This window comes from Narcine bancroftii, chromosome 13 (assembly GCF_036971445.1).
Source record: "Narcine bancroftii isolate sNarBan1 chromosome 13, sNarBan1.hap1, whole genome shotgun sequence".
Lineage (NCBI taxonomy): Eukaryota > Metazoa > Chordata > Chondrichthyes > Torpediniformes > Narcinidae > Narcine > Narcine bancroftii.
In genome coordinates, this window is record NC_091481.1 from 4,183,657 (window position 1) to 4,199,930 (window position 16,274).

General features: G+C 42.2%; 1 protein-coding gene across 4 annotated transcripts in view; it reads left to right on the forward strand.

Annotated features, from left to right (window-relative positions):
- Positions 1-9,960: 9,960 nt before the first annotated feature.
- gata3 (GATA binding protein 3) overlaps positions 9,961-16,274 on the forward strand; it is a 34,017-nt gene continuing 27,703 nt past the window's right edge. The window contains exon 1 of one of the 4 annotated variants that reach the window (XM_069909020.1): positions 9,961-10,064. The gene's annotated coding sequence lies outside the window, so the exon portion shown is untranslated. Of the gene's footprint in view, positions 10,065-10,169; positions 10,218-10,350; positions 10,628-10,693; positions 11,133-16,274 lie in introns of those variants that run through there. The other 3 variants (XM_069909018.1, XM_069909019.1, XM_069909022.1) reach the window with 3 other exon arrangements.

Below are 16,274 nucleotides of genomic sequence, written 5' to 3' on the forward strand. Positions count from 1 at the left end.
TGTGGAATAAGTTCATCCAATTTGCATCTTGACACGGACAGTTGTCGATTTTTCCGGCAATTAGTGCGAATTGTCAGCCGCATTCTTAATGAATGTTGACCTCTGAGTACCAGAGGTAAATATACTGCCAGGGTTGATCTAGAGAATTAACGGTGCATCTCAAACCGCACCAGCCGCGATGAAGGCAACGTGTATTGTGACCTTGCAGGCCTATGCAACAGGTAATGACATTAATTAGGTTGGATTCCAGGTTGCTTTTGAACACCATTTCCACGTAGAAAATACTTGTATTCCGCAAATAAATTGGTGGAGATATTGGTCTTCCCCCCACCCCCCATCTCTACAAGCTGCCGCACTTATTTATTGAAAAGGTGCAGGGGCGTTTATATTGAAAGGGGAGGTGTAAGGTTGAGTGGGAAATGAAATCCGAAGTGAAAACCTGCTCAGTGGCCGATGACTTTGCGACGACCTTTTTGCAAATGGCCTATGCATGCGGAATAATGGCCTTCTTACAGACATGGAAATGGCTTTAGTCCTATCGTTTTCTCCATGGCAACGATCAAAGTCATAATCTAGGAGGGATAAATGAGTTATGAAAACGCAGAAGAGTGAAGACAGGATTAACCCGATCCTCGGTGCACGGTGTCAATCAGAGGAACTTGCAAGATGACACAACATAACGCTCGCTTTGCCCTAAACCCTATTATTTAAGTTAGTTATTTGAGGGACCCTCTTAACAGCCCCAGAGCTACAACTTTTGCACTTCAATCTATTTTCAATGCACTGCTTCAAAGCTGATTCTCCCTTCCCTTTCACCACGTCCAAACCCCTGAAAATGGGCCTTGGAAGTCTCTGAACGACATTAGCTCAGTCTGCCTGCAGATTCACCGCGCACTTATTTATTTAAGATGATTTCGATCATTTGATGCTGGGCGGCATTTAAATCCTGCGGCGCTTGGAGACTGACAACACTCCCTGTCTGAGAGAAATATGCCGCTTAACCCTTTGAGCCCTCGAGTTTCAAGTTTGCTCTAATATTTTGGAGCGAGTGCAATGGAGACAGTCCCCGGCTTGCATAAAGTAACAGGACCCTTGTGTCCACAGTGCAGTGCAGAGATGAAAATCTCCCTCCAATCTCTCTGTTGACTTAATCCGAGATGATGAGATGTTGCTGTGCGCCGAGCTATTTACGAGTGACGGATAGGAGATAGTGTGCGTGGATTGAGTCAGGGAGACAAAATAATAGGGAACTGCCGACCCAAATTCTCCTGCCGCCACTTCTCGGAATTAGCCTCCAGCATGTCCCGTGTCTACTCGAAGTGACAGATTTCCATGTCCTGTGACTTATTCCAGAACACGGTCCAATTCTGTTAACTGTGGACTGAACACTCCAACCTCGCCTTCCTCCCCCCACCACCACCGAGGTCAGTCCACAAACCACCGCTTTAATTTCAGATTTGGGTGAATGAGGGTCCACGCGTGATTTCGTCCATTCCACGGTGCTCCTGGCAAAATAGCTGCCAATAAACGTCGATTATAAACCGCTCCAAAAATATAACGTGAGTGAATTTTTGGTGAAAATAAAATACGCTTCGTTTATTCAAGGATGCAACTTCTTCTAAAGCGGTCCATGGGAATCGAAGATGGATTTGCTTCCACTCTGATGAAGTGGGCTTCGAGGAGGCCGATGGGGCCATTGGACAACCCACTACATAGTTGGGGCCAGCGGTTTGTGAGGTGGTGCCTTTACCCGGGGGGCTTCGATGTAAAAGTCCCGAGGTCTCAATACCATCCCAAATGTCCCATCGCCAACACACACACACACACCCTCTATCTGTCTATCACTCTACTGTCTGTGTGTCCTTATGTTTATATGAAATTATTACACACACACATGTTCTCTTTTTTTCATTGTTTAACATCTAAGCATAAATACAGAATTGACAATTACATAATAATTCATTTGTGTTCAAGTAAACGAGAAAAGCCCAGTGATAAAATAACTAGATAAAATACACCAATAATTGCTTGATAGAGCAAAAACATTTAATTGAAATGATATTTGCAACTTATGCAACCATTTGAAACCTGTTTATTGAAATAACTAATAAAAAAGAAAATAATAAAAAGTTTAAAAAAAACTAAATCTAACCTAACCTCTCCCTCTGATCTAAGTGACCTTAAAATTAATTTTAAAAATCAATTATATGGAATCACCATATATTATATATATATGTGTGTGTGTGTGTGTGTGTGTGTGTGTGTGTGTGTGTGTGTGTGTGGAGAGAGAGAGAGAGAGAGAGGTATATAATATAATCTCACATAAGTATGCACACAATCGTGTGTGGGATATATGGTGTGTGTGGATATATGGTGTATGTGTGGATATATATGGTGTGTGTGGATATATGGTGTATGTGTGGATATATATGGTGTGTGGATATATATGGTGTGTGTGGATATATGGTGTATGTGTGGATATATATGGTGTGTGTGCATATATGGTGTATGTGTGGATATATATGGTGTGTGTGGATATATGGTGTATGTGTGGATATATATGGTGTGTGTGGATATATGGTGTATGTGTGGATATATATGGTGTGTGTGGATATATGGTGTATGTGTGGATATATATGGTGTGTGTGGATATATGGTGTATGTGTGGATATATATGGTGTGTGTGGATATATGGTGTATGTGTGGATATATATGGTGTGTGTGGATATATGGTGTATGTGTGGATATATATGGTGTGTGTGGATATATGGTGTATGTGTGGATATATATATGGTGTGTGTGGATATATGGTGTATATGTGGATATATATGGTGTGTGTGGATATTTGGTGTATGTGTGGATATATATGGTGTGTGTGGATATATGGTGTATGTGTGGATATATATGGTGTGTGTGGATATATGGTGTATGTGTGGATATATATGGTGTGTGTGGATATATGGTGTATGTGTGGATATATATGGTGTGTGTGGATATATGGTGTATGTGTGGATGTATATGGTGTGTGTGGATATATGGTGTATGTGTGGATATATATGGTGTGTGTGGATATATGGTGTATGTGTGGATATATATGGTGTGTGTGGATATATGGTGTATGTGTGGATATATATGGTGTGTGTGGATATATGGTGTATGTGTGGATGTATATGGTGTGTGTGGATATATGGTGTATGTGTGGATATATATGGTGCGTGGATATATGGTGTATGTGTGGATATATATGGTGCGTGGATATATGGTGTATGTGTGGATATATATGGTGTGTGTGGATACATGGTGTATATGTGGATATATATGGTGTGTGTGGATATATGGTGTATGTGTGGATATATATGGTGTGTGTGGATATATGGTGTATGTGTGGATATATATGGTGTGTGTGGATATATGGTGTATATGTGGATATATATGGTGTGTGGATATATGGTGTATGTGTGGATATATATGGTGCGTGGATATACGGTGTATGTGTGGATATATATGGTGTGTGTGGATATATGGTGTATATGTGGATATACATGGTGCGTGGATATATGGTGTATGTGTGGATATATGGTGTATATGTGGATATATATGGTGTGTGGATATATGGTGTATGTGTGGATATATATGGTGTGTGGATATATGGTGTATGTGTGGATATATATGGTGTATGTGTGGATATATATGGTGTGTGTGTGGATATATATGGTGTGTGGATACATGGTGTATATGTGGATATATATGGTGTGTGTGGATATATGGTGTATGTGTGGATATATATGGTGTGTGGATATATGGTGTATGTGTGGATATATATGGTGTGTGGATATATGGTGTATATGTGGATATATATGGTGTGTGTGGATATATGCTGTATGTGTGGATATATATGGTGTGTGTGTGGATATATTGTAAACATATGCTGCAAGTTGTTTTCATATATTGTGATTTACAACAAATGTGTATATTTAGTTTCTTGTCAATCATTTCAATGACAAAAAAAATCTTCTTTGCCAAGAAACAAACGCATCCAACAGTGCGATGTTATTATTCCCAAGACAATATATAAACCCCCGACCCCCGCCCCTCCGCCAAACGACATAAAGCAGTCATTGATCCGTATTTTCTTGTGAGCATTTTGTTTCCTTTGACGAAACCAATTAAAATCCTAAATAGTTTGTGTCTATTAAATTTGCAGAGAAAAGTGCTCAGTTTATGTAAGGGGAATCTAACTGGACACAAATACACGCAAAGAGCAAAAAGTTAACGAAATGCAGTGACCCCTGGCCATTTGATATTGGGATCTCTGACACTCATTTGGGACCCGGCAGCAGTAAGTAAATTTCGGACAACTCGATGCTGTAACCAAAGCCTTGTGAAATGAAGGCGATCAGTAGAACCTGATAGCTTCGAAGTTAGGCTCTGTAAAGAGCCAAGGACATTTTAGCCGTGTGGAAATGGAGGTCTCCAGCTAGCTACCGACAAGACGTCGCCAGGCGGAGTGTAAACGCTAAACGACATTTATTTGTTCCAGCGATTGCTGTGAAACTGAGTCCTTTTTACTGGAGTTTCCGAATCTCCACAAACAGCCATTCACTAAGCCGCTTAAAGACTCTCTTAATGAATTCCCGAAAGGAACGAACCCCAAAGCAGCGCAGACTGTAGCCAGAGTGAAAATCGCAACATTGTTAGTGCCGCACCAACCACAGTGTCGAATATTTGTTAAAAAAAGACACAATGTAACTTTTTCTCTAAACTTGGGATCTCAAGGGGTTATTCAAAAATCTAAAGACCACATTGAAATCGGCGATAATTGGATTCAAACGCATTCTATTATTAAATAGAAGCTAAATTCTAAAGGCAATAAAAATATTTTCATTTCGTAGAAAGACATTCCAAGTGATCAAGTCGAGTGCGTTAAATAACAGCGAAGATCTCCCCAGCTATAGACATGCTTTGTATGCACATCAATGCGAATTCATATCTAAATCCGCTTTCCAGGCGTGTTAATCCAGTTTGAACATTATATTCATTTTCTCCTTTGAAAATAAAACTATCTGCGTGCAATGTATACTTTTTATCGAAAATTCGTGCCATGCGATAGTGGGAATCAGTAATGTGCATTGTTTTACCGCACGGTTAATAATATGCTATTGTAGCAGCAGCAAGTTTGTTTCTATTCGATTGTTAGGAATGATCATTTTAAAGATTAAACCGTCCAACCAGCGAAACCCTTGGAAATTGGAATGAAGACTGTCACAATACAAGATCAATTTCCTTCTAAACATGGGAATGAGAGAGATTTGAACGCTCGCTGTCCGTTTACCTCAAACAGGTACAACCCCATTTATAACCCCCAATTCATTCGCCACTCCTCAACCCCACTTCTGCGAAACTATTTTCAACCGCGTGAAGCGAGTGGCCCAAGCGCTTTCGTCTCCCATGTGTCACCTGCAATGTAAAGGGCAACCTGGACTGCCAAATGCCTTGAGGTGTGGGCTTGGATTCCTGATGCTCAATAGTAATGAAAGTCCTTTGTGTGCTTTTCCAAATGCAATGAAGACTTTGTTATCAAAAATCAAATGCTTACGAGATTATTCTCGCAGCGGGCTGTCTTTGTTTAAAGTCTAGAGGTGGGGAGAGATGGGATATGTGTGTGTGAAGAGAGAGTATAGAGACGGCTGGGATTAAAGTGATGGCTAGAGGAACGGAGACTGGGAGGAAGATGTGACTCCACTAATTAAAGTTGCAAATATTATGCAAATTTATTGTTGGCAAGGAATTGAAAATGCGGGTCAAATGCGTGGAGATCATTTTAAAATCTGCAATGTTTGTGAGCGTGTTGATCTGAATAAATCTTCTCAATTGTCGTATGTAACGTGTGGATAAATTATTTTATTTACATCAGAGTGATGTTGCATAATTCCGCAAAAAAAGCGACACAGGCAATGGGAATGGTGATTTCCTGAACGACTTGCATTGCAACGCTGTATTTCCTCTGTTCTAAAAGGACACCTGATGTTGGTAACCAAAGAGAGACCTGAATCCTATTGGGGTTCCCGAGGGTCAGTGCGCCATCCAACCCTGATGCAAACGCCAGGTTTTAAATTTGCGTTGGAAATGCTTAAATCAACGGCTAATTGTGCAGAATATGTTCTCTGGTCGCCTCCCGTTATTCTAGATTGACTTTGCTGTTCCGTGTGCTTGGAGAGCGAGCTGAATCTTTTGTCTGCCAAAACCAGTCAATCAGCGGAGAAATTAAGAACACGCGGGGGTTTTTTAAAGTGTTTCTGGACGAAAGCGCTTTATTAAAAAAAACCCCAGAATTTTTATAGGCGCCTGGGCAAGAGAGCAAGCGAGGATTCCTTAATGGAATCAATAGATTAAGAAACAACGAAACCAGCTGAATGTTTTATCAATGCCAATAATGCGGCTGCGTTTTTTTGTCAAAACCTATCTTGGGATCCAGCATGAATTTTGACAGGCAGTGCTTTTATACCATTATATACTTCCCAATGATCCCCGGTGTTATCTAAGACGTGTCTGAAAACATACATGGAAATTAAGACACGGAATATTCGGACAGAGAAAATCGTGTTTTCATCTATAAATTCCGCTTCTGCAGTGCCCATCGATTTATAGAACATCGAGTGTGATATTTGCAGAAGGCTTGCTGAAATTGTAGCCTCCAAACTGCTCGCTGGTCAATTTTCATAGAAGCGAAGCTCCTGGAAAGAACGAAACCTTCAGTGCAATGACCAATCCCCGTTTTATTATGCAAAATATAGTGGCGCGGTCTTCATGGTGCAGTGCTTCTAATACTTTTGATAATTATCATTGTTTGTTTGTAATGCAAGTATTCTAGACATGCAGTCTGATGAAAATGTCTTGAGGTGCTTTAGAAAGGCAAAAGCGCGCAATTTCAGGTCGATCTTGTTAATTTCAGGCTGGAAATTGACACACTAATTAAACAGCACTCGAGCACTCAAAGGCAGATTATTGCCCTTATCAGATCCACTATATTTTCCCAATTAAAATCGTAAGGCATTTCACTACCCCCTGGATGAAAAATAGGGGGCTTCACAACGGTGACCATCGCATTTTTACATCAGATTCATTGTGATGTATTAGATGCAATAAATTACCCAATGTAACAAAACACTGGGAGTTGAAAGGCTGATTATCTGCAACGCAGAGATAAGGGTGCATTATTCGAAATCATTATGAATCCGACGTTGGCCCTGACTTCTTTCTTAATCAGGCGTTCTTATCCCGGCTCCATGAGCAGTACAGATAAGAAGCAAGTAATTTATAATTCGCCACCTTCACTAATATTTAAAAAGTCAGCCCCAGCTCGCCATAAAAAAAACACTAACGGAGCTTAGATGAAAAATTGTTGGTATTAGTACAATTTAATTAAAAATTTCAGCCCAAAAAGAAAGAGGGGGGGGGGAGAAGAGAAAGAAAATTGACATCATCGTGTGTGTGTGTGTGTGTGTGCGTGAGAGAGAGAGAGAGAGACAGACAGATAGAAAGAGAGAGAGACTGTTAACAGCTTCACTGATGTTTGGATGGATATTCAAATGGTATAAAGACCTCCTATCATAAATCAGATGCTGCGGGCCGATTGCATCATTTGGCCGAAGATGACCGTGAAATTCGATGTCAGATCGAGATTTTAAAAAAATTACAAAGGATATCATTTCCGAGGAGAGATGTGCGAATTTATTCGTATACCTATCCATCCTGTTTTTAAAAACGGCGAGTGCCTTTGAGCACTGAGGATGTAAATAAAACTATAAAAGGTCTTCCAATATTAATGACTCATTAAAATCGTCAAATATATTTTCGTTGTATAAAGTTTCAAACGTTTATTGATCACATCCATTTCGCAGATGAAAATTTGTTTTTTTTTTAATTTGTCGCCTTTCATGGATTAAGAAACTCATCAGGAGTCTCTAACAGCAAATGATCTCTCCTGGATAATTCCCAGTCCTGTTCCTCGGGGTTTTTTTTTTCTGAATGAAGTATGACCTGATGCAGAATTATATATTCCATGGGTTGGGAAGGGAAGTGAAGGATTATCAATTTTTTTGTAAAATTAAGGCCGAAATACTCATTGCAATAAATCTCCTAAATAATTGTGGGTAATCTTCATCCATCCTTTGCCAAAATAAAATATTAGCACGTCTTAGTCTAGGTATTGTCCGTTGTTGTGTTCTTGAAAAGTATTCATCGGTATCATACTATCTATATATGAAGAGAGCTAACTTCAGATTACCCTCTCTCGCTTTCTCCCCCCCCCCCCCCCCCCCTCTCTTTCCCTTCTTGGAGCATACAATGGACGCAAAGACGCAAAGTGCCTTTAAAAGCACAAGAAAGGCAAACAAGACCTGACGGATTAGTGGGCGGTTGCCACCATACAAAGGAAACAGCGCCTAGTGTATTGGTACACAGTCACTAAAATCTTACTCATATTAATATATGTCAACTGCTATCAATGTGATCGCCCAAATTGGCTTTCTTCCATCTTCTATCTGGGAAAATAAAACCCTTTACTGCCTCCGGTTTCATCTGCAATCGCGGAAACCCTCTCTTCAAGCCCACACGCTGGGGGAACAGAAGATCTCGTACAATTAAAGCAAAAGGCACAAAATGCAGATAAACCCCCCGTTTATTGCAATCTACTTCACTGTAATCATTCAGTTGTTTGTTAAGGGGTGTTTTATAGACATTACATCTAACATTTAATATCATAATTCCCTTCCTTTGACCTCTGAGGTTTCGGCGTTAATCTGAAAGAGTTGATCTATTAAAAGAAAGAATTATACCACAGATATTCGTGCAACATGGCAACAATAGATACTGGAAACGCATTATTCTGTTATCGTCTAACGGAATCCGTCACTCCCGTGCGTCACACTTAGTTGTTCATTATATCGAATGAACGCGGAGAATAAAGATGTTTTCTTCGTTGTTACAGACCCTGCTATAAACGTAAAATCGGGGTGAAGCCTTAGCCGAGGCTATTCTTCGCCGCCTGATTTTTTTTTAAATCTGCACTTCTCTTCATTGTTTCCGAATGTTGTCGATCCCGTGTTTGCTCCGTAATTATCTTTAACTTATTAGCTTGATTGCATTCGTTCGCCGACCATAGAAATTGCGGCGATCAGTTTACGTTGAGCATTCAATGAGATACAATAAGATAGCATAACTTCTGTCATCAGCCCAGCCGCAATGTAACCCGTTTCCACTAGATTTATTCGACTCAGATACAGTAAAAACATATAAAAACACAAGAATTCATTTTCACATTTTTTTCATCGGCAGGTCGAGGGGTAAAAAATATTTTTAAAAGCCCCTCTGTAACATTCTGCCGCAATATGAATCCCCCCCACCCACCTACCACCAGAAGACATTTTTTTCCTCACTCAAGCCCAGTTTTAATTTCGAGTGTAGGAGATTTCCCCCCCCCCCCGAACTGTAACAGAATCTTTGCCCAGATCTGTCTGCGACACTTATGAAAGATTATCTTTTCATTAAAGACATGGATTCAAATGACGCGCAGGAGAATGGGGCCGCTGTTAGTTCCCGACTTGAAGTTTTTGCTGATTGAAAACGTGGTCACATTTCCGATGCCTTATTTTTGTTTTGCTTGGACGAACCAGAAATTTTGTAACCGAAAAGCTTCATCAATTTATTGGATGAATTAATCCAATTAAATAAATTTCTTTGAAGGAGGGGGCTCGAAGTGAAAGGGCGGAGATTGCATTAAAATGTTATGAAAACGATACATTCCCCGAACGTGCATTTAACCTATTTTCACGTTACTGCCCTAAATTCATTCACAGCTAACGGGCGACCCCCGGAGATATTGCACGTCCCCCTCCATCAGAGCCACGCTTATAAAAGGCAGCGCTTGTTTGTTTGTTTCTGTCGAAACCATTTGAAGGAAGATTTGATCGCCTTGCGTCTCTGGCCATTCCTCGCTTTGACCCGAGTACCTTGAAGAACCCGGAAGAGAACTCGGGAGGCAGGCGTGGCGTGAGCAGACACGGGTGAGTGGAGAATATTCGCTGGTTGAAATAGAGGGCTCTGCTTTCATTGCTCGTCGCTTCTCTGTCCGTCACCGTGCCGGACCTTTTGGGAGAGAGATCGAGAGGGGGAGGGGGGCGGGGGAGAGAAAAGGGAGTCAATGGCGAGCTCAAGAGGTCAGTAAATATTTATATTTTCTCAGTATCTTTTTCCACGTGGAAGGCTCTCACTCGGGACGAAATTCATAATGTTTCCCCCCCCCCCATGTTAAAACAGGGGGAAAACCCCCCATCTAGGGCCAACCAGTGGAGTCTAGTCGAAGTGAGATGTATTCTTGTTGAATGTCATCCCGTATTTTGCAATGAAATGATGTGGTGAGGACGATTGTCAATCAGAAGAGAGAGAGAGAGAGAGAATGTGGCTGGGAATATCGTGGAATCGATTACTTTGGAAGTCGACCGGGCCATTGGGGTTTCGGGATTGAAACAGGACAGTAATAATTTCAGATGGAGTAACGTAACAATCTATCCTCGGGGTCGTCTGACACCAAAGGACTGTCCGAGTAAACAAGCGCATCGAGAAGCTGGTGATTCTCCCCTTCATATTGAATCTCGTTATTAATTGATTTAAGGTGGATTCTTAAAGATTCTCCTTATACCTTCCGACCGTGCAAAGGAAGCGGAGACTGCGCTGTCCGAGAGTAGTCACAATCTTATTTATTTTTTATGGCTGGCACGGGTGGGTGCTTGTGAGCGCTGGGTCGCCCGAGCTAACTGCGCTGTAAGGTGTCAGGATTTGTTTAATTGTACCGATCTGTCGAGCTGAAACAGGACATACCTAGGTGGGATGCCGAAGGAAGGACTCGGCGCCACGTTCTTTATTTCAACGGTATTAACAAGTCCAATCGAACCCTGTCTCGAATGTTAAACTGTGTCGAGGACGTGGAAGAATCGTTGTCTAAAAATAAACTAAATAACAGCCCTGATTCCGATTCATGTCTTCGACGCGAGTCTACCAAGCGCTTTCGTTTCTAATTCTGCGGTCTGTTGCGTTGCAATCTCGACAATGAAGCTCCTCGGTTACAGTGGAAGGTATGAACTGACCGTGGGCTCTTTTTTTGTGGGAACATTTTTTAGGCAATGTCGCTTCGTGCTGCCAATTTTCTGCTGGGGGGGGGGGGGTGGTAGTGGATTCTAACGCTCTTTACGGGCCTTGGCAAAACAATTAGAAACAGAACCTGCAAGAAGACAAGGTGCACACCGTTGCCGCTTGTCGAACTAAATAGGGGTCAATTTCATTTTTTCAGAAAGGTGCCCTTCTTGGGAGATTATTCAGCGGTAACGCTTGTAACCGGTGTGTTTATATGTAAGCACATCCATATAAAACCCTGTGCTTGTATGTTTACGAAGAAACTTAGGTCTATAGATGTCCATGTACATCCGTGCTTGCAAATGTACCCACATGACTGTGTGTTTACCTAGGCATATGTGTGAAACTTGAAAAATTCGTGCGATAAAACATTTGATGTGGTATGAATACTGTGAACTTCATTGGGTGAATGAATGTTCTATTTTAGACATAGTGCGCTGTCATTGGTACTTTAATGTACTCAGTAGGGTATGTGTTATCAACACAGACGAATTGAACGGCAGTAAATCAGGTTAAACCCCTGGCCCCTCGCCGCGCTCATTCCTTCCTTCCTGCCTTCTCTACCAGGACATAGTGACGGCGATGGTAACCTCTCGTTTGAAAATTTCCCGTGTTATTTATGGGACTGTAAGCGGTGGTCGCCTGAATATAAACGTGCCTTAAATCCAGCGTTGCGAAGCGAACGGCAGGCTGGTGCGTTGTCGATTGATTAGCCATGAACCCCGTTCTTTTGCTTTCAACTGAATGCGTTCAAGTTGGGACTATCATCCAATGGAATTTGTTCCATTTGAAACTACTAAAATATCTTGGTCAGTAAAACTTGACAGGGACGGGAGAGAGATAAAGAAACACCGCCTAAACGTTGTGATAAAATACTTAATATCATGGGAACAATGTTCTTTATTCTTTTTATTCCATCCGCTATGAAGGGGAGAAAAGTAGAGTCGAAAGAAGGGATGTTCTTTTGATAAATGTCGCCCTTTTATTCAACTGTTCTGTGTTAACCATACACAGTATCACCTCTGAGAGGCGGTAGATAGGTCTTTTATGCTCCTCGGAGAGAGAAAACACTCGAGTCTGAATCGACTGCTACAGTTATCTCCGGCAGTCATTTGGCTACTATTTCAGAACATGCCAGGTCGAATATTCCAGGTGACAAAGGCACCAATGTCAATAGCTCAGACTACCGGCCCATCCTTCACTCTGTCAAGGTGCCGTTGAAGGGGATTGGTATCCGTTGCGGTCAGTTGGACCAGAAGGGCTGAGAGATGTATTAAACCCTTAACGGGCCCGAGACACGGCTTTAGGTCAAAGAAACTGCTCTAGCTATTTAAGAGTCTCGATGTCATTTTTCCACTGGTCACTGAAAGGCTCCTCCACAATTATTTCCCCAACAAGACAATAGTTCTCCTCCCATAACACATTCTTCCTGCGAGTTGAATGCACTCGCACAATACCATTATGTTTAATACTGAAATGGAAGAGTCAGCGATATTGCCAACAATTTTTGTTGGGATAAAACACCAAAGTCTGCCGGCACTGTGGTTGAAGTAAAAACACAAGGCTGGAGAAACTCAGCCACACAGCGTACAAAGGTAAAGACACAGAACCAGCGTTTCGGGCTTGAGCTTATGTTGCATCTTGTCTCTCGTCGGCCTGACACGGCCAGAATATCGAAGTCAGAGCCTTACTGGGAGTTCGAAGCAGACGCGGAGTTACCGGGGTTATCGCATATTTTCTCGCAGACGAGCTTGGTGGATGGGATATCATCAGACACACGCTCAGTGTAGATGGAAGTAAATCCAGTGCTTCGGTCCACCCAGGGAGGAAGACACGGGGCCGGGAATCTTGCCCATTGTACATGCACTGGGCTTTCATAACACCCCTCCCCACCGGGTCTCTCCCTCTTCTGATCCAAGCACCGTCCAAATTAAACGATCAACAGTAGGTTTTGGATGCACTCCAGAACACGCATCCTTGGCCCTCGGGGGTGGAGGGAACTTTCAAGAAATGTCTCCACATCTCGGATCAAACGTTATCCTGAAGGTTTGGGCGCAACGATCAGGGGAATATCAAAATCATTTCACTAATCGCGCGCGGCTCAGTCCAAATTTCAACTGGATACGTTGGAGAACTGAAGATTTATTTACTTTTTTTTCTTCTGGCAGCATCAATATATCCAGTAACAAACGAAAAGGAGAACCAGTGACAGAAACACTCGCGGGAAACCGCAGTAAATGAATGAAAGAACCGTCTTAACTCTTCACAGTTTATGGTCGTTTGGTTCAGTTGATTATACAGAGTGAAACTCACCGGAACTTGGACCTGAAATTGACAAGGCACTCCTTAGCGTGTTCATACACGCAGGAAAGGGGACTCACACACACACACACACACACACACACATACTAACTGCACCCACTCACATGCAAACTAAGGGCACCCAATACACTAACTTCACGCACACACTAACTATACACGCACACTGAATACAAATAAATACCATGCACAAATATACACACCTATGCACACAACCAAAGCAGACACACGAGCCGAGTAACCACCCCGCATTCGAAGCGAGCTTATGAGCACACGGCGGGACATTTTTTTTCCATCCACACAATCGCTGATTTACTCATTTCGCACATCAGTTATCAATTTTCTGAAGAAAGCCTATTCCTCCTCTACGTGTCACTATTTAACTATAAATATATCAGCGACCTAACACCTTTAGCTGTTCTGTAAGTAATAAATCTGATAAGAATCGAATTAGAACCTTAAATAAGATTGTTCTCATGGAGGGAGGCTGGGATAATAAATAAACGACCTGCCTTATGCTACTGATGTCTGATCTCTTTTATCCGAAAAATTCTCTTGTGAAATATCCGTTCATAAATCTAGAAATCTTCGCATTATACCGATTTATTTTAAAAGAATTTTAAAAGTTCCGTCAGTTAATAGACGAGTTAAAGTGGAATTTATCGCACTTTTAAAATCCGCTGTCTTCTCGGATTGATCAGTGAAAAGGAGGGAAGTGGCTACTTTTGGCCGGTAAAATACTGTTTAAAGTATTTCCTGCCTGAAATACTCTGCCCATTAATGATCTCCTAGTCCCCATCCGCACGCAAACTGCAAAATGGTTGTTATATTTCAGGGTTTTTGTTTTGCATTATTTTCTATACACATTAAGGGAGCTGTCCGCCTCCAAACTGTTCAGCCCCCTGCCTGAACTAAGGTCTATTTATACAGCTTTACCTGCGCAGGGGAGCGGTGGTTTAAACCAAATATAACACATAGAAGAGAGATAGGCATGAGATCAACGCGGAACAACTGTAACCCGATTAATTAAAGAGTAATTGCATGCTAGTTGAGATCTATCCTCTTACACGTGGTCTATCGCCACTGCGTTGGCAGATCAGAGCAGCGAATGTATTCGGAGGAAATCGATGCGGATCAATGGATAATATTCCCCAGGCATTTTTATATATCCTCCCCTCCCCTCTCACACTTGTTTGATCTCACAAGTGGAAAGAGAGAATCCACACACAGAAGGTTCCTTCCCCTTCAGAGTATTAGGGGCTGAGAATGGAGGGGAAGCCCTTCAAACTACGGAGGGGATATCTTCCCCCAGGAAGCATTGGAACGACATAGAATGACAATTTGCCAACACTACAAACGGACTAAACGTACAGACTAAAAGACAATAGGTCACCAAGAATCTAGAAATACTGTTTTGTGTGTAATTTATTTATTGTGAATAACGTTGTTTTGAGGGAGGGGGAGTCGATATTTTGTAGTGGACCGCCGCAGAGACCTTTCAAATCCGCTATTAAGGATTTGTGGGGGTGGGGGTTAGAGCTAGTTGTTGGAACAATTGTGCCCTATTAGCAGGGCCCTGTCAATCAGTGCGTTCCATGCGGCATCACAAGTGATCTTAAGGTACAACACACGCTCGAATGAGTAGAGGTTTTCCTCCTTAACTCTGCGCCCCTCAGTGCTGGAGGTGACGCGTTCAGCGGAGGTTCCCAACTTTAACATCAATCCCCAATGTACCAAATCCATCACCCCCCCCCCCCTCCGTCCTTCGGCACCAGGTGTGTGGCCTGTCTCAATAAATTATGGCCCGTAGATTGTAATTATAGCCCCGATTGTCCTTCTTGTATCGTTATTCGTCCATTGCAGATCCTAAAGACAACTATTTGTCGACCATTACACTCTTTGGATTGCCGAGGCTTTGTTTAGATTCCATGTAACATTTTGAGATGAGACGGGCCGCGACCTGATCGACGAACAGTCGAATTGTTCATTGGTGTGATTCGATCACTTGAGTTTCATTGCTCTTTCATATTGGACCCAGGCGAAACCCGATTTACAATCCTGTTAAACCATGCAAAGTTCGTGAAAAGTGGGACAGATGAAGTTCTGTGCGAACATCGCTTAATTTTTCTCTGTTTTAAAGTTCACGAGTGTTTTGGTTTAATTGAAAGAGAAAGTTTATGAAATAACTTGTCCGTCTGAAGAGATGCGGCCAGTCGTGAACCATGTTGTTGGGGGGAAACTATCTCGGGAAAAGGTCGTTGATAAGGACCTGTTCTTGATTCAGGGTGTTCACTTGAGAGACAGCGCACATATGGAACACGCGTGTCGCCTTCTGACATCGCCTGTTAAGGTGACCGGGGATTTAACCGCATGTTTTCATGAAGTGCTCTCGCCCGAAACATCTTTACTCTCTAAAGAACACTGCTCGGCGGCCGAGGTTCCCCAGCATTAGGTTTTTACTTCAACCACTGTGTCTGCAGACTTTAGTGTTCGGCTTCTGCCATTGAACCGCCTCAGAGCTACTTAGAAACTTATCGAGATGGAATCAATCCCCAATTTAACCATTGCAGCATTCGAACTCCAATTGGTCGTTTGGAGGGAAGGGGTCGATGAGAGGCTAAGAGGGAGGAAAGGTTACGTTGAACAGTATACAAAGCTGCTGGGGTGTTGAGCGCTGAGCGATAACATTGATTAAAACATACATTAAAAAGAAAAGAGACTTCACAAGTCCGGCTGAACGAACCGGAGCCCCCGTGCCTCAAGGG